Below are 24,695 nucleotides of genomic sequence, written 5' to 3' on the forward strand. Positions count from 1 at the left end.
TCAAAGGCCCAGAGGCAGGAAAGAGGGAAATAATATCAGTTTGGAAAGTTACACAATAAAAAGGTTATTGCTAGATCATAAGAGTCCTTGAAGCCATCATAAACTGTGAGAGTGTCCTGAAGCAGCGGGGACCCTAAGGAATTATAAACAGGGGAATGATCTGATCATTATCTGCATGTATGAATGCTGCAGCTACAGGATAAAGTAGGATCAAAGAAGGAAGCAAAAGGAAGTGTGGCCTGGAATAAGTTGTTGAGTCATTTTGGACATGTTCAGTCTGAGAGGACTAAAACTCACTGAAAAAAAGATACTCAGCAGGTAGCTGAAAATAAGGGTCAGGGGGTCGAGAGAACGTGTCTGAGCTGGAGATACAGAAAATACAGGTGTCCACTGAATATGGCAGGTGGTAGCTGAAGCAACAGAAGAGGATAAGATTACTGAGAGAGAGGGAGAAAGTGAGAAGGAGGCCTAGGACGGAGCTCTGAGAAACGACAAGGAAGAGGAACTTGGAAAAGAGGAGGCCAGAGAGGTAGAAGGAGGGAAAACTAGAAAGAGTATTATGTTATGAAAACTCATGGACAGAAGCCTTTACAAGTGGGACCCTGGTATCTGGCATAGGGCTGGTACACTGTAGGTCGCTGGAATGTGTCCACTAGATTTAACAAAAGAAGCTAATTGGTAACTCTGGAAAGATGTCCGTAATGTAGACAGAAACCAAGGTCAATCCTACACCCAAGTGACTCTCATGTCTATCCACGTGCTTCCTTCTCCACTACCGCCACTCCCGTTTGTGCTGTTAACTACCACTTCCCTGACCTTTATCAATGGGTTGTATAACTGCGTTTCCATTCAGTGTCTTCTACAACTCTCCCTTCCTCAGAACAAAGCAATGTATAGTTTATCTTACATACAACTGCTAATTTCTTTTAAAGGTACAGCTTAGAGCAAATCAATCCTGGGTCAAAACACAATGATTCTCCACCACCTTCAGGATAAAATCCAAACTGCTTACTCAGCATGATGTTCAGAGACTGCCAGTATTTTGTACCAATCTGTGTCCAGTCATTTTGCCCACACTCCACACACCTGACTTTTAAAAAATTACCTTAAAAATTATAAAACACTTTAAAAAGTCAAAATTTTAACTATAAGCATGTTGGTGAGAATAATTTTTCTTTTATGGAAAAAAAAAAAAATGGATTGGGGGTAGATGGGTCCAGGGCTCTATTTACCCCACCCAGTGAACAAACTGTACCTGACACAACAGAGGCTCCCGAGTCAAATATTCCCTGTTGTGCTACGGCATGAAACATAAAGATTAAAGAAGGGGGAATGGTGTTCTTTTAACAATTAATAATGTATTTTATAAACTATTTTTTAGAAAACATTTCCACCCTATTATCAGTTCATTCCTTCTACTACCTTCTCAGCTAAGTAAAATGACAAGAGAAAGAAATAATGGCTTTCTTGTCAAAGGTTTTCCCCTTTCCAGTCACTGGAGAAGCTGTCCAGTGGTTTCTGACTGGAAGATAGTAGTTTGTACACACTGCCCTAGACCAGCAAGTGTCATACTTGCCAGTTATACCACAGGCTTATTAGGAACTAATTATATGGGTCAAATTTTCATTTTAATCCAAACAGATCAGCGAGGCCTGTGACACATCTAAGGGAAATATTAAAGATGACCTAAAAGACCAACTGGGTTTTGTTATGTAACTCCAGGCATAGCAGAATCCCCACAACATTGCCATTCTCTTAATTTTGTTTTTCTTTGTAGCTTTCTAAGATTCTGCACAATCACATACATGGGTAAACACACTTAATGCAGTGCAGTGATAAAATGCTTAGTAAAGTGTTGCCCTTTTATAATTTATGCTGCTTGCATTGGTACTAGATTACATGGTGAATGAAATAAATGATAAATATAAATGCATGTATATGTTCACATATATAAAAATATATAAATGAAATGATCCTTAGATCAATCAGAAGATTATGTGCACTTTATCTTATATTCCCAAATAATATTTATGAAAAATTTTTTTCTGAGATTGGTACAGTAAGAATTTATTATTGTGAACTTAAAATTTCACTTAATGGCAGGAAATGATTATATTGGACATATCTTCTTGGTTTTATAGAGGAAGTATAAAGTATGCCATTCAGTATGTTCCCCTACTTACTGTAACTGTAATTTAGCATGTTCTGAATCAGAGAAAAAAACATTTCCATTCATATTGCTGAACATCTCAACATATTCTATAACATGTCTTTTTTACATGCTGGTTTTATCTTTCATCCAGGAAATACTATTATTAATAATATCTAAGACGATATTATACTCCTATAATGGCCACAGCTATTATGTTGCCAGTAGTTCTCAGAAGAAATACCTGAAGCATTTGGAGGGCTTTTGCAATACATAAAGAACCAATCCTGAGCCCCCAAGGTATCGAATTCTAATTTATTAACTCTGGTACGTAGCCTGAGAATTTCCCAGGGGATTCTGATTTGATGATTAGCTATTTTTTACTCATCACAGTCTTTGCACCAGTTAGAAGTGACAGAACATATAATTTATATTTTACATACTTGGGGCACACAGTCTGTTTGGTGCCTCTGTTATTGCTAATTGTTTAGCTTAATTCATATTAAGATAAATGTCTTGACTTAATTTTTTTTGGTAAACTGCCATGAATACTTTTAGAGCTAATGGTCAATTTCTTAGTATTATTTACAGCATCAACTATCTTAATTTTTAGCCTAATGCTCAAGTTCAAAATAAGTAAAGCATTATTGGATGAAATGACAAATGCCAATCCTAGTTTTGACTTGCATTTTTAGTTTTCAAGAGGAAAAAGGTTTCACATTATTGGAGTTCCTTAAACATTGTTAACAATAGAGATGTTCAAACCTAGCTTTCTAGATTGTATTGTCTGCAATGTTGACAGACCCATAAGGCTTACTAATTGACTTGAGTTTCATGAATGAGCTTGAGTTTGTTCAAAGAAGTTCCTCATTGATAAAATGATAAAATATTTTATGTATGTGTGTTTCATTTTTCTTTGGGAGAAGCTCAGTTACTTTCATTAGATTCTCAAAGCGGGTTATGGCCCAAGAAAACTTAAAAATACCGATTCAGGGAGAACTGAAACATTCAGTAAAGTACACTGTACACTAAAAAAAAAAAAATTTTTTTTCCTATTTTAACAATGAGGGAAAGGCAGGCTATCTAAAATCAAATGTCTTTCTGTTTCTAGCTTGCAGTTATGTTACTTTTAAAGGCACTGAAAGGACACACAGGGATTTCTATGAAATTTCTTAGAAAGGGAAACATATGCCAACTCAATAAATGTCTTTTCACCCAAAGAAAACTTTTATAATACAGTTAATTTCTATTGTCCAAAACATTATTTTTTTAGATCTTAATGCTTTAATTTTTAAAATAAATTTCAATTTAGACAAAACTGCTTTCATCCAATTTACAAGTAAACAAAAATCTGTTAAAAACCTCCAAATTAGTAATTTGATTCCACAAAACACCTCTAATCTTAATTAAGGGAAAAAAAAAACAAACCAAAAATTAACTACAACCATCTTTTGCATTGTGGATACAATATAATAGAATATTCAAGAAGACCATTAGGCCTTGACTAATTTATTAGTAAAAAATTGTACAGAATTCAGGAGCCTCCACTTTTCATGTAGGGACAACATTCAGTTGGCTCAGGTGGCTGAATGATTCACCAGCTCCAAACAATTGCTTTGGGCATAATATACCTTTAAAGGAAAGGTATCTTTGGGTTTATCTTATCTAAGTAAAAAATAAAATAAAATGGAAAAAAAAACCTCAGTTTTTTATATCATATTTTTTTCCCCAAAATAGTGTTGGCCAGTAAATTGAATTTTTTGAAACTAGGTCAGAGAAATTCCCAAATATAACCCCAAATACACAAGGTGAGGACAAACCAATTTGAAAAATTCCTTTTAATGATTAAAACTGCCTTTTAAAACGTATCATTGTTATTTATGTGGGACGTATTCAGATCCTGTGAAATAGTACTAATAACTTCCGAGGAATTCCTAAACGATCTTCTAAGCCTTAAAAGATCTTATGAGGTACTTAATGAATCAGTACAGTTGTTCCTTTTTCCCCTGTTTAAAAGAAGCGGAAATGAATACGTTAAAAGGCATTTTCCTAACCCTGACTGCAAATCACAAGCTTGATGCTGCATGAAGCCAGCTGGCATGGTGCCCATTTACAGTAAGTTGTTTACTCCTTGTCCACCAATCACACCACAAAGAATGAATGCCTACAGAGTCAGACTGTCCTTTCCAGACAGAGCAACAGAGAAAGAGAAGTTTACAAGCTTTATTAAATTCTTAGAGGTATTACTTTTAATACTGATTGAAATATTCTAATCCAGTTTCCATAACCTCAGCATTTTAAAGTCAAATAATTGACTGAGCAACTAACACTTTTGGGCTTCCCTGGCGGCTCAGACAGTGAAGAATCTGCCTGCGATGCAGGAGATCTGGGTTCAGTCCCTGGGTCTGCAAGATCCTTGGAGAAGGGAATGGCTTCCCACCCCAGTATTACTGCCTGGAGAATTCCATGGACAGAGGAACCTGGTGGGCTACAGTCCATGGGGTCGCAAAGAGTTGGACACGACTGAGTGACTAATACACACACAAATACAAACACACACAATCTTAACAGTTCATCAGTGCAATGAGTGGTGTCCTCTAATAAGTTTAAATACCTTTTAAATATTGGAGAAGGAAATGGCAACCCACTCCAGTATTCTTGCCTGGAGAACCCACGGGCAGAGGAACCTGGCTAGCTACAGTCCATGGGGTCGCAAGAGTCAGACACGACTTAGAGACTAAACCACCTTTTAAATATAACTTTTATAGACTACAATCTTAAAATGGATTTGAACTTAACTAGACTGAAACCTTTAAATACGCAGTGCTTAACATGAAAACCGAGAATCGTAAGAGAAACAGAATGTCCAAAGGAGGAGTAAAAAATAGAAAAAGTGAACTCTTATTATCAAGTGAGAAGTGGGTTAGAATAACACAGTGGTTCGAACAGTGACTTCTGGTCTGCCCCAAGGAATCATGTTTGCTACTTGGCACTTGGAGAGTCTCTCCCCACCCACACTGGCTAGTTTAGAGAAAACCAGTAGGAATAAACCTTTTCTTTTAGACCAAACTTGTCTATTATCGCTTTTGTCTAAATGCCTCCCCAAGGTTATCTACCATCACTGGTATCAATGGCCACTGAAAGTTCAGAACATATCTTTCACTCAGTGTGTTCAATGAATGTTAAAACGAGTGATAAGACATAAAAAGGCAATGTCTCATCACATAATCCGAGAATCAAGTCACCAAGCATTTTGAATAAACCTAGCTCAAAGGGCCCTACGAAGCAAAGGTACTTTTAAAATCATGTATCTGGAGCAAAAAGATGACCAACTATAGAAATGACACATACTTTCAACAGCCTCTGTGGAAAGAGAAAGAAGCTGATAAGACTTCAGAAACATCCAGAGCTAGCTACTATAAAACAGCACAATTTTGTAGGAGTTTGCTTCTCTGGCTTCTTCCTTATATGCTTCTTGGGCCAACTTTTCCATAGGTTCTAGAAACATATCTTTTACTATTAGAGTACCCTAAGCAAATAATTTCATGACAACCATTCTCTATTTATCTTGGTAATTTTACCTAATTCCCAAGCCCAAGGGCAGAGTGAATAATTTTATTAAATGTAGGATTATTGAGGTCCTCAGAGCTAGTATGGGTTGTTTTTTGTTTCTCCCTGTTCCAAGTCCATTATGCCCAATAAATTTGGAGTGTTAGTTCCTGCAGCCTTTGGTTCTACAGTAATAATTCTTCTGCCATGTCTAACTTTTTTGTATTTCTCATAATTTCCATTTCTTTAAAAAAATGTGTAAATTCTGTCAAATAACTTAATAAATTATCCTGTACTACTTTCTGAAAAAAACTTTGAGGGAGCACTGAGTGCTAATGACCATACTTGTTAAATTTCTCATTTAGGAGCTCACATAAGAAAGAATATACACCGAGTCCTGGGACTAGGTATGGCTCAGAGTACATGTTATTTCTAATATCTTACAAGAGGTTTAAATTAGACTTTAATCAGTTGGTAAATAAAACCAAATTCTATCTTGGTTACAATAGTTAATACCTGGAAAGGTGCCAGACTCATGGCCTTGGAAATTATATGGTTTATAAACAAGATTTTGAAATAACACTGAGGCAAGAGTGGCACTTCCTCAGTTACCTCTAAACCCAAAGGACTAACGATCATCAACTAGTCATTAAACAGGTTGAAAGTTTTATTTTATATGGGTACTGTATTTCCTGGTACATTTGCTATAGGACAGCAAGTTGGTTTGTCGATGACAAATATCTTGAAAAGAAGATTATGCATAGTATTGAAAAAATTCAAATAGGTTGATAATTAAATATAATTTTCCTGTAATTACATTTCTCAGATAAATTTCTAACCTCATTTTCCCTTTCAATTTTAACCAATGGGGAAAATTTTTTCTAAATTACTATTTTGTTAGCAACTCTGTTCTGTACAGAATTGAGCATCAAACCATGAGAAAGCTGAAACTGAAGAAGATCAAAAGATGTACAATTTACCTATGGAGTGAAAAATAGTTCCACAATTAAAAAATTTAAAATGAATTCTGTAATCCTCACTTTAGAGTTGAACTGAAAAAGGGTGATTTGGGCACTACAAATAGGGTCCATGGGCTTTTTTCCCTCCTTTTCTTCACCTCCCCCACTGTTTTTATATATGTTTTTCAGACTAGTACCTTCAAGTTAGCATTTTTAACACTATGAAAGAAAATTCTGTGATATTATATGTCATACTCACTGAAAAGTACATACTTTCATAATTGTAGTTTAATTGTCTCCTATTAAGGTTGTACATCTATTCCTAAGTATCTTCTCATCTTCCCTCAAGCCTCACCTTTCCTTATATTGTTGTTAGACATGAGAACTAAAATGAGTTCTGAAATTTTGGTTGGTAGCTAACCAAAAAACCTGAGGTAAATAAGAAAAAACTTAAGCAGATACTTTCTGGAACAAGTATCTTTTCAAGCCAAATGAACAGTTCTTTCATCTAAAAACAGCTCAGTTAAGATGCCTTGATCTTTAGGTTATTATGTGTTACTGAATAGGAAATTTGTTTTCAGTGAAGTATGTTAGGATCTGGCTGAATGGGGTTGGGCTACAAGGAAATGAAGGCAGATAGCTCTCCTCTTCACATCCTCTTTTACCAGCAGCTCTTCCCACACCCCACTCCAATAAACAAAACATTTGTAGAATTGTTAAGTTTTGTTCTTTTTACTTCTTTATTCATCCATTTTCCAAAAGACATTATTATGTATCATTCATTGTGGCTCAGATGGAAAAGAATCTGCCTGCAATGCAGAGACCCTGGTTTGATCCCTGGATTGGGAAGATCCTCTGGAGAAGGGAATGGCTACCCACTCCAGTATCCTTGCCTGCAGAATCCCATGGACAGAGGAGCCCAGCGGGCTACAGTCCATGGAGTCACGAAGAGTCAGTCATGACTGAGACACACACACACACACAGACACAGACACAGACACACACACACACACACACACACAGTGTATAGGGAACTCCCCACCAGAAGTTCTGCAGTGGACAGGTCACAAGAGGACAAGAAAGGAAGAAAGGCTCTGGGACACGTGCATTAACAAGTATTCCAAACAAATAAATGATATAATTTTGATATAATTTTGAAGAGAGATAGCCTTAATGTCATTTCAATCATGAGTCATGAATATTGTAGCATCCTTTGGACGCTTCAGCCATTACAGCCATCTAATATCTGATATCATTAAATATTTATGAAAAGAATTCTACTGTGTAATATTACCAAAGAAACCTGAACACAAGAACCTCAAAACTATTCTCTTTGTTTGTAGTTTTAACCTGATCTACTTCATTTTCCTAAAAAAGGAATTTTCAAGCTCTTAGCAGCAAAATCCTGTTTTAAAAACTTAAACTTTATGCAGAACACCCAATATATAAAACAAGTAAAAGTGATATTATGCTGACAAAGCATATTTTATACATTTGGAATCCTAATATTAATCTATATAGGAAGCAATCAAATCAGTGAAGCTGTTTTGCTAAAACCAGTAAAACTGAAACTAGAATGCCAGGCTTACCATCAAACTTTGTATTTAAACAGAGTTTGGAAACCACTGCCCTAAAACCTCACATTGTTTCCATTATCAGCCCCAAGCCACATTTCCACATCTCTATCAAACTGCCTTTTTGTTATAAAAATAAAGCCCAAGCAATAACAAGGCCCACCAAAATCTGTACTGTAACAATTCTCACCAACTTCTTTTTCTATTTTAATTGGAGCTATTCACTTTCCAATATTGTAGTGGTCTTTGCCATACATTGACATGCATCAGCCGCAGGTGTACGTGCCCCTCATCCTGACCCCCCCTCCCACCTCCCTCCTCATCCCATCCCTCAGGTCATCCCAGTGCACCAGTCCTGAGCGCCCTGTCTCAGGCATCGAACCTGGACTGGCGATCTATTTCATATATGGTAATATACATGTTTCAGTGCTATTCTCTCAAATCATCCCACCCTCACCTTCTCCCACAGAGTCCAGAAATCTGTTCTTTACATCTGTGTCTCTTTTGCTGTCTCACATACAGGGTCATTGTTACCATCTTTCTAAATTCCATATATATGCGTTAATATACTGTATTGGTGTTTTTTTTCTGACTTACTTCACTCTGTATAACAGACTCCAGTTTCATCCACCTCATTAGAACTGATTCAAATGCATTCTTTTTAATAGCTGAATAATATTCCATTGTGTATATGTACCACAGCTTCCTTATCCATTCGTCTGCTGATAGACATCTAGGTTGCTTCCATGTCCTGGCTATTGTTAACAGTGCTGTAATGAACATTGGGGTACACATGTCTCTTTCAATTCTGGTTTCCTCGGTGTGTATGCCCAGTAGTGGGATTGCTGGGCAATATGGGAGTTCTATTTCCAGTTTTTTGAGGAATCTCCACACTGTTCTCCATACAGTGGCTGTATTAGTTTGCATTCCCACCAACAGTGTAAGAGGGTTCCCTTTTATCCACACCCTCTTCAGCATTTAGTGTTTACAGACGTTTTTGATAGCAGCCATTCTGATTGGTGTTCTCACCAACTTTTTGCAGGGACTGTCTTCCAGTCAGTATGTTTTCTCAGCAGCCCTCAATAAGCCAGCTTCATTCCTTCATTCATTTACTTAATGTAATATGTTCTGAGTGCCTACAATGAGCTAGATTTTTATGTATTCTGCCCCTTTTGCCTTAGAATCTTCCTCAATGACCCTCAACAAAAGCTCTCTCTTACTTCCCAAAGTACTCAGTGATTTCTGCCACTCATGAATTCTGAAGTGATTGCCTTTATTAATTTAATGGGCCACCTGATTTATAGTCAAGACTAATAGAGAAACGTACCAAGAAATGTACCAAGTACACAGTTGTTTCCTCAGTTTGGATTTTTAAAGATCAAGCTTTTATTTCTATTAAAACGACGTCTGAATTTCAAAAATGAAGACTTGAGTCCTATATATTTTACAGAAAAAGCATATATGAATGCATAATTGAAGTGGTATGTGTGGTTTCAGCTTATTCGGTTAAGTAAAATTTGTAAAGTGTGACACTGTGAAAAACGACTAGGTTGCAAAGGAAAAGCCATCATTTTTACACACATGATCAAAGAATAATTATCAAGGTATTTTTATAACAACATTGGATCAAAATGTTTAAATATACTAAATGCATGAGTTTACTATTTGCAAACTTAGTAAAACTACTTCTAGTGGATTATATATGATGCAGTTTTGAAAGATGTTTAGGGTTTTTCCTCCATATCTTTGTGTACTATCAAGCTACTTTTTAAAGAAATTGATAAAAGATGCCAGCCTTGTTTCAGCTTCAGAGGACTTGACTCAGCTTTAAAAGACAGGTAAAATTCAAGGTGGTAATTTTAAAGATGAAGTTTTCAAACTTACCAATTACATTTCTATAGGAGTAGCTTACTAGATCACTTCAATTATTTAGAAACAAAATATTCAGGATACTCTCAGACTTTTTCTTTGCTGATTAAGACTAACCTAAAATGTACTACTGCCACATAAAAGGAACAATGTCAATATAAGAATAAAGAAATATATTTAGTCCATAACTGCCAAAATTGGTACCAGGTTTTGTCTTACCTTTAACATTTAATGAAACATTAATGACATTGCTCCACCCACTGAGGTTTCTATGGTTTCTGTTACCTCGTTAAGGGAAAAGCAGCTGCTAAATGGCAAGCAGAGTGGCTTCCAAGTTAAACATATGTAAGCACACATCCTAGCTATACTGTAAATTGTCTCTACTATCAACTGATGGCTATTGCTGCACAGGACCTAAAAAGTTTTGTCTTGAGTCTCTCCAATGAAAAATAAAAACAAAGTACACGGAAATTATGATGTACTGTTCAAAATTTAAAATAAGGTAACCTTCCCACAGAAGAAAAGTGGGGATGAAGAAAAGTAATCACACTGCAGAACAATTCTGGATGGAGCATTTTCCTTTCAGCACCTGGAGGGTACTGAATACTTAGTTTGAAAAGAGTTTAGAGCTGTTTTTCTAAACTAAGTTGATTGCTTTATTTTTTGATTGTTAAATTAAGTTAGTTTCACTGAAATAAACAGGCAGCACTGCTGAAAAGCACTGTTGAATGACAGAAGACAAAATAGGCAGCAGCAATACAGGAACTGATGTCATTGAATTAAAACCTTTGTCTGGGTTATGGAATAATCAAAAATACTAAATTTTAGAAGAATTAGAAAAGGAAATGAAAGGTAAGTTAGTTGTCAAAAAGTTTTCTATCGGTCACAGTCATTTCTATCCAATGATTCAGTGATAAGCATTCCTTGTTTCTGTACACATGCCTTTTAAAAGCATTTGCGACAAGTGAAAAGACTTATATTTTACAGGGGGTTATGGGGATGAAGTGGGTAATGTTCTATTGCAAGAAAGCTAAATAAAGTATACTACACAAAATTCTTATTTGTATTTCATTCTAAAGATACTGTATTCAGTGATATATTCCCATACTTTACACATGTTCTCTGATTTTTCTCCCTGTATTACTGAACAAAATGTACATCTGATTAAGTGTAAGGAGCAAGCAGATAAAGCCAGGGATCGACTATCTGGAGCATACTACAATTTCTAAAACTATCCTGATTTTATTAAATATAGAAACCCAACATTTTTATCCCTATATCAGCACTGTAATTTTTCTATTTTCAGTTAACTTCACTAAATTCACATTAAAATATAGTATGCCAAATGGCATTTGAAAAAAAATTTAAAACCCTAGAATTCTTCAAAGAAAAGCGTCACTGAAAATGAGGTATGTAATAAAAGCTGGGTAGGTTTCTCTATGCTAAACCTCAGTTTCTGCAGTTATCACTATAGTTCCTGACAGTTCTTCAGAGTAGTTTGAAAAATATTACTAAAACAGTCAACTGCTCAGATACCACCATACAGATAAAGATAGCACTACTACTATAACTGCTGGATGGCGGGAAGTACCACCGGCTTGAAATGTCTGTCAGTTGCTGTAAGACAGTTCGGTGAAGAAGGCATAAATATGTACTTTTCAAACAACTGCAACTTCTTTACAAAAAAGCTCAAAGCTCCTTTGTCCCAAAGTTGAACTTGCGATGGTTCAGGACCACTTATACAGTAATATGCAAGATAACAGATTGTAAAGTTAAGACCAATAGAAAAACAGTTTGCAAGAGCTCCAATGCTAGCTTTTAGTGAATGTGAATTCATTTTCCCATAATAGTATTTTCCATTATTCAGAACTGGGAGAGACTTAAGAAAAAAAAAATCAAACACACATTTGGGTTTCACAAAAAGTGCTTTTAATATAAAAGTGGAATTAGCACTCTGTAATTACCTACATGGGAAAATAACCTAAAAAGGAGTGAAAACATGTATAACTGATTCACTTTGCTGTACAGCAGAGACTCAGTTCAGTTCAGTTGCTCAGTCATGTCTGACTCTTTGCGACCTCATGAGCCGCAGCACGCCAGGCCTCCCTGTCCATCACCAACTCCCAGAGTTTACCCAAACTCATGGCCATCGAGTTGGTGATGCCATCCAGCCATCTCATCCTCTGTCGTCCCCTTCTCCTCCTGCCCTCAATCTTTCCCAGCATCAGGGTCTTTTCCAATGAGTCAGCTCTTTGCATCAGGTGGCCAAAGTATTGGAGTTCCAGCTTCAACATCAGACCTCCCAATGAATACCCAGGACTGATCTCCTTTAGGATGGACTGGTTGGATCTCCTTGCAGTCCAAGGAACTCTCAAGAGTCTTCTCCAACACTACAGTTCAAAAGCATCAATTCTTCGGCGCTCAGCTTTCTTTACAGTCCAGCTCTCACATCCATACATGACTACTGGAAAAACCATAGCCTTGACTAGATGGACCTTTGTCGGCAAAGTAATGTCTCTGCTTTTTAATATGCTGTCTAGGTTGGTCATAACTTTCAAGGAGTAAGCGTCTTTTAATTTCATGGCTGCAATCACCATCTGCAGTGATTTTGGAGCCCCCCCCCCAAAAGTCTCTCACTGTTTCCACTGTTTCCCCATCTATTTGTCATGGAGTGATGGGACCAGATGCCATGATCTTAGTTTACTGAATGTTGAGCTTTAAGCCAACTTTTTCACTCTCCTCTTTCACTTTCATCAAGAGGCTCTTTAGTTCCTCTTCACTTTGTTAGCAGAGACTAACAACACTGTAAATCAACTATATTTCAATAAAAAATTTTTTTAAAAAAGAATGAAATTAGAAAAATGGTGGAGTAAGGAACTCCAGATCCCCCCCCCCCACATAAGAGCAAAGTAAAAAGGCATAAACTGTCAGAATCCACTCTTTTTGGAACCCTCAAAGGCTTGCAGCAACCCAGATGCTGCTTATTCCAACACCCTTCCCCACCCACCCCCACCCACACACTGATTCCTGGTAGGAACAGCAAACTTCGCAGGGTTTCTAACTTACCCAGTCCCGCCCCTACTCTCCAGTTTACTAGTAGTCATGAAACTAACAGCCCTCATTCCTAGCACCAGAGATAGCAAAATAAATTTCATTTGCAAAGAATTCTGTTTGTTCTGACCATTCTGGTGGCTCCCTGGAAGACTACCTCAAAAAGACTGTCTTTATTTTACCTAACTCGGACCTAGCTTAGTGCTCAAGTGCTACTATACTCTAGACGTTGGGGGCAAGGGAATAATTTGTTGGCAATGTTCATGCTGATGTCTTAGGTTGCTGTTGTTTGACGTGATGGATAACAATTGGGGGCAAACAGTGAACTAACCAGAAAGCTTAGAAGGGAAGTCTAGAGCTTTGAAAAGGTCTGACATAATTCTGGAAATCTAGAAGACCACAAGCATGGCCTCAGGAAGGCCCTTAGAATTTCACCTCTTATTGACCCTGAAGCTCTACGGAAGCTGGAGGTAAAGGCTGAGGCAGAGCTGTAAGCTCTAGGAGTGAGAGTTAAAGGCTCATCCTAACAAACACACTGAGCCCCTGGGCAAAGACTGGAAGATGGTTTTGTTTGCAGATATTTAATAAAATCACTGTTCAACCATTAGCTGACACCTAGCTAAGGGAACAGAGACTTCAGGGTCCACAATGGACAAAGAATGCAGCCTTTATAGAATTAGTTCAAAGAGTCAGACAGGAAGCTGCCTGAGGAAGCCCAGATGTTGATCTTTCTAGACAAGGCTATTTTAACTGTGTTCCATGACATAAGGTAAACTGTGTCTAAAGAACTAAAGGAAAGTAAAAACAAGAATGTGTCACTAAACTGCTGCTGCTGCTAAGTCGCTTCAGGCGTGTCCAACTCTGTACGACCCCACAGACAGCAGCCTACCAGGCTCCTCTGTCCACGGGATTCTCCAGGCAAGAATACTGGAGGGGGTTGCCATTTCCTTCTGCCACTAAACTGAGTAGATTAATAAAGAGATATTATAAAACTGAACCAAAATTTGGGAGCAGAAAAGTATAATAACTGAAATGAAAAATTCATTATTGGGGTTCAACAGCAGATGTGAGCAGGCAGAAGAATCAGTAGACATGAAATGGAAAAAAAAATATCCAAGAAACCCAACAGACTACATAAGAATAGACTTAAAAATATCATACACAGACACACCATAAACTATCAAAAGTTGAATACAGAAAACAGCAAGAGAGAAGCAACTCATTACGTTCAAGTGATTCTTAACGAGACCGACTACCAAAGTGATTTCTCAACAGAAACTATGCAGGGTCAGGCCAGAAAGCAGTAGGACAACATATGCAAAGTGCTCTAAGAATTCAGAATTAATCAAGGATTCTATATCTGGCAACACAGTTCTTCAGAAATGAAGCAGAAACTACATTTTCAAATGACAAAAACTGAAGTGGTTCATCATTTAGCAAACCTGCCCTCCGACAACTGCTAATGAGAGTTCTTCAGGCTGAAATGAAAAAACAGTAGAAGTAAATCAAATTCACATGAAGAAATAAAGTACACCAGGAAAGGTACTACATAACTTCTGTCCATGGGGTTTCCCAGGCAAGAATACTTGAGTGGGTTGCCATTTCCTTCTCCAGGGGGCAATCTTCCCGACCCAGGAATCAAACCTGGGTCTCCTACATTGCAGATTCTTTACCAAAAGAGCTAGGAGGGAATGCCATGTAAATGCACAAAACAGTGTAAATGTATCTTTTGTTTGTAAATCCTTTTCCCTTTCTTATTGAAAGACAATAGCATCAACAATAATTATAAATCTAGGTGGACAGGCACACAATATATAAAGAGGAAATCTATAACAATAACAGACAATCTGATGTAGAGACATACAGAGACAATATGTAATCTCCAGGGCAACCAGTAAGAAAATAACCCCAAAAATATAGTAGAAGAAACGACAAGGGAGTTAAAATTATCACACTAGAAAACTATTTAATACAAAAGAAGGTCATAATGGAGGAACTGAAGAACAGGAGTCCTCCTTATCAGTAATTCCATTAAATATCAATAGATTAAATACTCAAAAGGCAGAGGTTGGCAAAATGGATTTAAAAAATGATCCAACTATATGCTGTCTATAGAGACTCACCTTAGACACACAGATAAACTGAAAATAAAAGGATGGAAAAAGCTATTCCATGTAAACAGCACATACAAGAGAGCTAGAGCGGCTACTCGTATCAGACAAAATAAGACAACACAAAAGTTGTCCCCCGAGACAAAGATGACTGTATAATGATAAAAGTGAACAACAAATACATATACATACCTAACAACAGAGTCCCAAAATATATGAAGCAAAAGTAGTTGAAAATTTTAATCCTCTCACTTTCTGTCTATAACAGAACTAGACAGAAAATTAGCAAGGAAGGAAGACTTGAATACCACCCTAAAAAAAAAAACCAATTAAATCTAAAAGACAACTGTCAAACACTCCAAATTACAAAGTAAGAGTATTAATTCTTGTCAAGTACGCATGGAACATTCTCTAGGATAGATGATACATTAGGCCATAAAACAAAATTTAGAAGGCTAAAATCATACAAACTATATTCTCTGACCACAAGAGAATAAAATCAGAAATTAACAGAAGTAAGCTTGGAAAATTTACACACAGAGACACATACACATATAAATCAAACAAACATTCCAAATAATCAGTGGAAGAAAGAAAAAAAGTCACATAAAAAAAAAATCACATGGGAAATGAGAAAATACCTTAAGATAAATGAAAACAAAAATAAATTTCAGGGGATGCAGCAAAAGCAGTGCTAAAAGGGAAATTTATAGCTGTGTTTATCTTATAAAGAAGAAAGTACTGAAATTAATAGCTTTATCTCTCACATTAAGGAACCAGAAGAAGAAAGCATAAATAAAGGAATAATAAAGACTAGAGTGGAAAAAAGGAAATAGAGAATAGAAAAATATTAGAAAACATCAACAAAACCCCAAGTTGCTGCAATGAAAAATCAATAAAAACTTTAGCTACACTGACCAATCGTGGGGGGGGGGAGATGACTTAAATGACCAAAATCAGAAATTAAAGTGTGAATAGTTACTGCTGACCTTAGAGAAAATAAAAGGATTATAAAAGAATAAATGAACAACTGTATACCAACCAACTAGATAACCCAGATGAAATATACACGCTTCTAGAAACAAACTACCAAAACTGTCTCAGAAAGTAACAGAAAATGTGAGTAGACCTGTAACAAAGAGATTAATTCAGTAATCAAAAAAATCCCAACAAAACCCAGAGGGTTCAGCTGGTGAATACAACCAAATGTTTAAAGAAGAATTAAAAACAGGCGAGGAGGGAACACTTCCTAACTTGGTCTGAGGGCAGTATCATGGTATCAAAGCCAGAAAAATATATTACAATGAGACTACAGAACACTATCCCTTTTAAAGACAAGTGCAAAATTCTCACCAACATACTGGCAAACTGAATCTAGATGCATACAAAAACTGTTATAAACCATAATCAAGTTAAGAGTAATCCCAAGAACACAAGGCTGGTTCAATGTGTGAAATCAATTAGTGTAATAAACTATACAAGAGACTGAAAGAAAAACCACATAATCATCTCAATAGATGCAAAAAAAGCATTTGACAAAATCCAACACCCTTTCATAATAAAAAAACATTTAACAAACTAGGAAAAGATGGAATATATTTTCAATCTGATATAGTATATCTATGAAAAACCCACAGCTAACAACATTCTTAAAACTGAAAGTTTTCCCCCTGAATTCAGGACCAATACAAGCATGCCCACTTTCACCACTGCTACTTAGCATTACACTGGAGGTTCTAGCTAGGGCAATGAGGCAGAAACAGAGGTAAAAATAATCCAGATTGGAAAGAAAGAAAAATAATTCTCTTTGCAAATGATAGGATCTTACTTACAGCAAATCTTAAAACTAGAGCCAATAAATTCAGCAATTGCAGGATACAAAATAACACAAAATATCAGTTGCTTTATTATGCTGCAGCTATGAATAATCTGAAAATGAAACTAAAAAAACATTTACAATAGCTTCAAAAAGTATAAAATACTTAAGAATACATTTAACCAAAGAAGCAAAAAATGTTGCATACTGAAACCTACAAACCACTGTAAAGAAATTAAGGATCTACAGAAATGGAAAAGATATCCTGTGTTCACAAACTGGAAGACTTTAATGTTGTTAAGATGGCAACATACCCCAAAGTGATCTACAAGTTCAATGCAATTTTGTTATCAAAATTCCAACTTCCATTTTTCAGAAATGGACAAGCTGATCCTAAAATTCATGTAGACTTGCAAGAAACACAGATTAGCCAAATAATTTTGGAAAAAAAAGTTGGAGGGCTCATATTTCCCAATTTCAAAACTTAGTATGAAAAAATAGCAATCAAGCAGTGTAGTACTGACATACAATTAGGCATGTAGACTGATGGAATGGAACTGATTGTCCAGAAACAAAACCATACATTTCCATACATTTATGATCAGTTGATTTCAACCAGGGTACTGAAATTATTCAGTGGAGAAATTAGTCTTTTCAACAAATAGAGGTGGGACAACTGGGTATCAACATGTAAAAGAATAAAGTTCGGTCCCTGCCTCATATAAAAATTAACTTAAAATGGACCAAAGACTTAAATTTAAGAGCTGAAACTGTAAAAATTCTTAGAAGGAAACACAGGTGAAAAACACAAGCAAAGAAAAAAACAGGTAAATTAGACTTCATTAAAATTGAAAATGTCTGTGATTCAAATAACACTATGAGGAAAATGAAAAGAACCCTCAGAACAGGAGAAAATGTCTGCATATCATGTATCTGGTAAGTGTCTAATATTTAGAATATATAAACAACTTTTACAAACAACAATAAAAACACAACCCAATTAAACAGGCAAAGGATTTCAACAGACATTTCTCAAAAGGTATACAAATGGCCAAGAAGCACTTGAAAAAATGCTCAACTTCATTAGTCATCTGGGAAATGCACAGCAAAGCCACAATGAGATAGACACACCCACTCAGACAGCCATTATGAAAAAGACAGACAGTAACAAGTACGGCAAGAATACAGAGAAGTTAGTATTGTAATACGTTGTTTGTGGAAATGGAAAATGGTATAGTCGCTGTGGAAAAGTTTGGCAGTTCCTCAAAAGGTTAAACATAGGTATCTATTAACACTCCTAACTAGGTATCTATGAAAGAGAAATAAAAACGTGTTTTAGTCATATAATGGAATATTATATAGTCATAAAAAGGAATGCAATACAGTTAAATGAACACAACACAAATGAACCTTGAAAACATTCTAACTGCAAGCAGGCAGATACAAAAGGCCACTTACTGCACACCATTTATATTAAATTTCCTAAACAGGCAAATCCACAGAGACAAAAAAGTAAGGTTAATGTTAAACATCCTACAATGAGCAGATAGCCTCAACAACAAAGAATTACCCAGTCCAAACGTCAGTAGTGCTGAGGTGGAAAAATCCTGTCCTAAAGGTGAAGCTTAATCTATTAAATAGGAAGAAATAATCAATCATGTAAAATTGTGTTGCTGTTTAGTCACTAAGTCATGTTGGACACTTGCGAACCTACCGACTGTAGTCCGCCAGACTCCTCTGTCCATGGGACTTCCCAGGCAAGAATACCAGAGTGGGTTGCCATTTCCTTCTCCAAAGAATCTTCCCAACCCAGGAATCAAACCCACATCTCCCGCATTGGTAGGTGATTCTTTACCACTGAGCCACCAGGGAAAGTGAAAAGTGAAAGTCGCTCAGTCGCGTCTCTTTGCAATGCCATTAACTATATAGTCCATGGAATTCTCCAGGCCAGAATTCTGGAGTGGGTAGCCTTTCCCTTCTCTAGGGGATCTTCCCAACCCAGGGATTGAACCCAGGTCTCCCACACTGTAGGTGGATTCTTTACCAGCTGAGCCACAAGGGAAGGGAAGCCCCCAAGTAAAACTATATTAAATACTATTTGAGACAACTACTCTGAACTTTTCATACTGTTTTTGGTGTTCTCAAGGCAGGAGTACTGAAGTGGTTTGCTATTCCCTTCTCCAATTAAATAATTTCCAATGAAATTAAAAGATGCTTGCTCCTTGCAAGAAAAGTTATGACCAACCTAGACAGCATGTTAAAAAGCAGAGACATTACTTTGCCAACAAAGGTCCGTCTAGTCAAGGCTATAGTTTTTCCAGTAGTCGTGTATGGATGTGAGAGTTGGACTATAAAGAAACCTGAGCGCCAAAGAATTGATGCTTTCAAACTGTAGTGTTGGAGAAGACTCTTGAGAGTTCCTTGGACTGCAAGGAGATCCAACCAGTCCATCCGAAAGGAAATCAGTCCTGAATATTCATTGGAAGGACTGATGCTGCAGCTGAAACTCCAATACTTTGGCCACCTGATGCGAAGAACTGACTCATTTGAAAAGACCCTGATGCTGGGAAAGACTGAAGGCGGGAGGAGAAGGGGACAACAGAGGATGAGATGATTGGATGGCATCACTGACTCAATGGACATGAGTTTGAGTAAGCTCCGGGAGTTGGTGATGGACAGGGAGGCCTGTTGTGCTGCAGTCCATGGGGTCGCGAAGAGTCGGACATGACTCAGCGACTGAACTGAACTCTGAACTTAGTAGAGCTGTAATTCCTCATTCATTTTGACAATATCAAATTAGATGGTGAAGGAGTATTCAAGTATCAGTTTCAAGTTTAGAGTGTACCTTAAAGGTCACCTATTTTAAGACATCTTTAAGATTTTGCAATTCAAATTTCTTTTTCTGAGAAGAGTTCAACCATATTGTATATAAGAATTTTGGGAAATCTGAAAGCCATCACAGTATTTTTAGAACTTGTTTTAAGGATGTTTCATTTGTAGAAATCTTCCTATTGTACATTTACCCTCCACTCATTAAAGACGATGAGATTATTGGTTTTGAGGCTGGGATCCAGGACTTCACAACTGGCTTGGTGATAGGTCAGGTGTGCATCTTGCTGTAGAGGTGCTACACAGTTATGTGTGTTAACCTGTAAGAAAGCCGTGAGCACACTAGTACCCATGTGTCTTTTCTAATGTTTTCCCTGGAACTGGAATCTGACCAATCACTAGTCATTTTTCCTTCTTTGAAAGATGAGATAGATGAAGATGTTCATGAAAACTTTCAAAGGGAGCTCTTTATTGATGAGTGTTTGAAAACCAGGAACACGGGCAGAAACAGCTTAGTTTACCAAATCAATGCACTTCTGAATGAAAAATATGAGAAGTAAATTATCATGCTTATAATTCTGTGAAGCAGAAAGCACTGAACTATAGTACGAAAAGGCACAGATTCAGAAGTAATGACCTAGTTTCAAATCCTGGCACTGCTGAATTAACATCCAAGTCACGTAATCTCTCTGAACCTATTTTCTTATTCACAAAATAGGGATAATTTTATATTTGCTCTAAGTACTTCACCAGATTATGATGATCAAACAATAATATAATTTGTAAAAGGTGTTATAATAATCACTTGCCTAATAAAGAATGTATTTCAATGGAGAGGTTTTTTTTTTTTTTTAAATGAGCAAAGTTAAAAATTTATGGAAAAGGAGATGGAATATGTCTCTTTGGTTTAAGATACTATTACAATACTAGAGCAGCTCAATGGGATCTTTGTAACAGGAGTCCCCCCAAACCCTCTTCCCCCAACCCTCAAACAAGATGGTGCTGATATTTACTCAAAAATAATAGCTCAAAAACACATTACAGATGCTCTCAACTGGTTAAGTTCACTCTCTTAAGCTGACTTCATGTCATCTTGGGCTGGCAGCCAGGAGCCAATGGCAAAATGGTACACCTGCACAGTCCTCAGGCAGAGGAAACCTAATGACTTTTTGTTTTTAAACGACCTACAAAATGGTAACTCTGAGGTATAATATGCATTACTCTCATCCTTATAAAAAGTCACTAATTATAAATATGCCATTATTGTTTAGCTGATTTGACTTAAAATGAGGGAGTAAGTTAATTTTGAGATTCTTCTGGGGCAAAATGATAATGAGCTGCATATTTATGAAAGGGAGTCTTGAGACACGAAGCCAGTCCATTAAGGACTCTGGCTACAGATCTGTACATTACAACACACTGGTCTTCCCAGGCTTTAGCAATGGTTGTACTGACTTCAGACTATTACTGGTTGTGCCCCTACTCAAAAACCTGCCTGCCCGAGCAGCTTTATGACAGATGCAGAAGCCCCAAAGTTATCACTTAGAAGTTTTTACTGACTCCAAGAATTTCCTAAAATAGCAACTGAAGAAAATAAACCTCAAGTTTAAAAAAATGAAATTAGGAAAAATAAATAAAATAAAAAATTTTTAAAAATGAAATTAGGTATATATATATAAAGGCACATTATCAACTATAAGTTGATAGTTGTATCAACTATAATTAGTTGGAAGCTTAGTATCTGAGATCATGAATGCAAGTCTGACACTAAAGATGTATCGATTTATCTTTAGAAAACCTGTTAAAATTTGTTCTTTAAGTGTCCATGAATTTTTAGACCACAGCTAAACGAAAAGTCAAATGCAAAGAATGGAGGGCTATTAACAAAAGTATATAAATACAAGAAAATATTTTCTATGAGTCTTACTCATAACTAAATATGTCAACTGACCAAAGGCCAAAAAAGGGGAAAACCATTATTTTAGATTTGGATAGTGGTCTTTAAAAAAAATTTTTTTTTCATTATGTGTACACCCCTGTTACATTGGGTGGCTACCTGAAGTTACCAGACACTTAAGTATTACCTTAATTAACAGAATGAAAAGTATTTTTCTTAAAAGTCAATTTGAATTTTGAAAATAACTTTAACTTTAAATTCTCACTTTTTTATTCCACTCTAGAAAGTGCCCTTGATTTTGATTTATAACTAAAGAAGAATTTTACTGCACAATCTAGCACTTAATCAGAAACTTCTTTGATCTCTTCTTGTTTCATATCACTCTTTTTCATCATTCCACAATTCTAAGTTCCTGAGCAGGAATTTGGCTTTTTCTTTTTGGTCCTTTACAGGACATCAGCGTGCTCAGAAGGCAGAGGAGCAGTGCTTGCTGACAGACAGCACCCAGAGCAGAAACTGCAGCTGTGACGCTCAGGTGTCACAAAAGTATGAAGCAAAACAACAGTGAGCTTGTGAAGAAGAGCCCTGAGGACACACCACATCTCTGTCACTTGACAGATGGGTGTCAATTTGCTTCACCTCTCTTATCTTTTGTCTCTTTATCAGTAAAACAGTGGTAAAGGCTACTTCCTCTAGCATTATCACTAAATGAGATAAAAATGGGAATATTCTGTATACTATAAGAGTTCTTTGTTACTACAACTCACCATTTTCTCTGCCACTGTTGCTAGGGTAAAATACCAATCATATTTTTTTTCCTTTCTCAAATAATTGCTTTGCCTACCCCCAAACTGCCTACCTGATCCTCTCCAACCTTTTTCCTACCTCCTTCTCAGCCTTCATTTAACACTTTATAGTAAATTTCAAAATTTCCTGAAGTAGTCTCCTGTATTTTCACAAAGCAGGTCACACTATTCTCATCTAATACAAGTCTTTAGAGCTTGTGGGAACTTTTAGCAAATAAAAGTTGGGGAGGCCGAAACAGCCCCACTGCAAGAGACCTTGGTACAGTCACTCAGAATAGCTTACTGTCATTCTGTTCAATAAGCACAATTATTGCTCTGACTTTTAAACTATACATGCATAATTTAACACACTAGTTTTATTCAGTGAGGCAGAGGAGCTCCAGAATACCAAAAAGATTTCCTTTTAGGCACTTTTGTAATCTCAACTTCTGCATTAAAAGAAAACAAACAAAAATCCTTCCTTGATTTGTATTTTTTTTTTAAAAACTACTTACATGGTAAAATGAAAAATTAAAATGTAAATATTTTGTATACACCAAACTGGCACAAAAAACCATCACTAACACATGTTGGTGAGCGTGTGGGGCAAAAAAGATGATTTATAACACTGTTCAGAAGCAATCTGCATTCTCCAGAGGTTTTAAGTGTGTATATCTTCTGAGCAAGTTATTCTACTTCTAGATAGAATTCCCTAGGAGAACACTCTTACACTATATATACCAAGAGACATTTTCACAGCAATATTGTTCAAAAAGCAGAAAACTGGAGACAAAACCAAATGTCCATTAACAGTAGAACAGATAAATGTACTATATTCATTCAAACATGTAACACATATCCGTATTAATATAGTTCAGATTACATGGATGATCTTTACCATGTTGAATTTAAGAAATGTTGTAAAGACTACATGCAATGTGAGTCTATTACATTAAGTTAAAAAATATCTAAAACTAAATAATATATCATTTGGGGATATAAAATCATAAAACAAAGCAAAAGAAGGCAAAAACACAAAATTCAGTATTATAGTTACCAGAGGTTGGGCAGGAGGGTGAAATAACTGGGAAGGGGCATGCAGTGAGAGAGAATAGTAATGATCTCTGAGGTTGGGGTGAGTATAAAGAAGTACTTGCTTTATTTTTCTGTAAATCATACATATAACTTATATACTTTTTCTGGTATGTTTGAAATAATTCACTTAAAAAGGTAAAACAGAAAAATGTGTTTTTGAGATATCACATAAATTTTTTTCCTTTCCTATCTTTCAGCTTCTACAACTTTTATGTTTAAGCCACTCTATTAATATATAAAATATGCCGCTGTCTTTATTGTCTTTTTCTGATGTTTGTTCACTATTCAAGATTTATATTGCTTAACTTTCCCATATTCTAAATCATTAATAACTTGCCTCAGCCTCATACCTGCCTGGGGAATGTTTTACAGAGCAGTAGGATTAAAAACTTACAGTGAATCAAAAAGAAAGAGAGAAGGGACTTGAATTCTCAAGTCACGTTCTTATTTAGCATCGAGATTATGCTGCTTTTCTCAAGCTCCTTGGGCCTTTACATCCTACCTGTTTCCAAAGGCCCCATCTTATAATGGGATGGTTATCATGGAGTGATGAAAACTACACATCTCAGTAATGGGATGCTGGCATGCGGGCGGATGCTGGATTCAACAAAGCACCTGGCCAGGCTCCAAGCTGACATCAGGTCAGCCCCTATATTTGAACTTTTCTCAAATCCTTCTCAGGCCCTTACTCTTGGAGCTAAGAAAGTCTAGACATCTCACCTGTTTTTAAACTGAAGATTTCAGGAATTTCATGCAGAACATATTAGTGAAAGCTACTCATATAGACGATATAATTTTTAAAGAAAAATACAAGAAAGCTATTTAATGTTTCTGATGTTACTTAAGGCAATTTCAGAACTTTTCCTTTGTTAAGACTCAAACCTACAGAAACACTTGAAAGAATGAGAGTGAAAATGTATGCATACATGCACACAAACACAGAGATGTACACTGCAACACTGCAATAGCAACAAAGAAGTTAATCTAAAATCCTCTTCAATGGAGGTCTAG

General features: G+C 36.4%; 1 protein-coding gene and 1 long non-coding RNA gene across 26 annotated transcripts in view; one reads left to right on the forward strand and one right to left on the reverse strand.

The window, feature by feature from the left end:
- LOC145511449 (uncharacterized) overlaps nucleotides 1-23,064 on the forward strand; it is a 118,810-nt gene extending 95,746 nt beyond the window's left edge. Inside the window, exon 3 of the long non-coding RNA XR_014057865.1 lies at nucleotides 22,257-23,064. This is a non-coding gene — a long non-coding RNA (uncharacterized LOC145511449). The remainder of the gene's footprint in view (nucleotides 1-22,256) is intronic.
- Nucleotides 1-24,695, reverse strand: part of NR3C1 (nuclear receptor subfamily 3 group C member 1) — a 320,089-nt gene that overhangs the window by 63,387 nt on the left and 232,007 nt on the right. The gene's annotated exons all lie outside the window — the stretch shown is intronic.

Source organism: Giraffa tippelskirchi, chromosome 6 (genome assembly GCF_054371585.1).
Source record: "Giraffa tippelskirchi isolate mGirTip1 chromosome 6, T2T-mGirTip1v1.2.pri, whole genome shotgun sequence".
Classification (NCBI taxonomy): domain Eukaryota; kingdom Metazoa; phylum Chordata; class Mammalia; order Artiodactyla; family Giraffidae; genus Giraffa; species Giraffa tippelskirchi.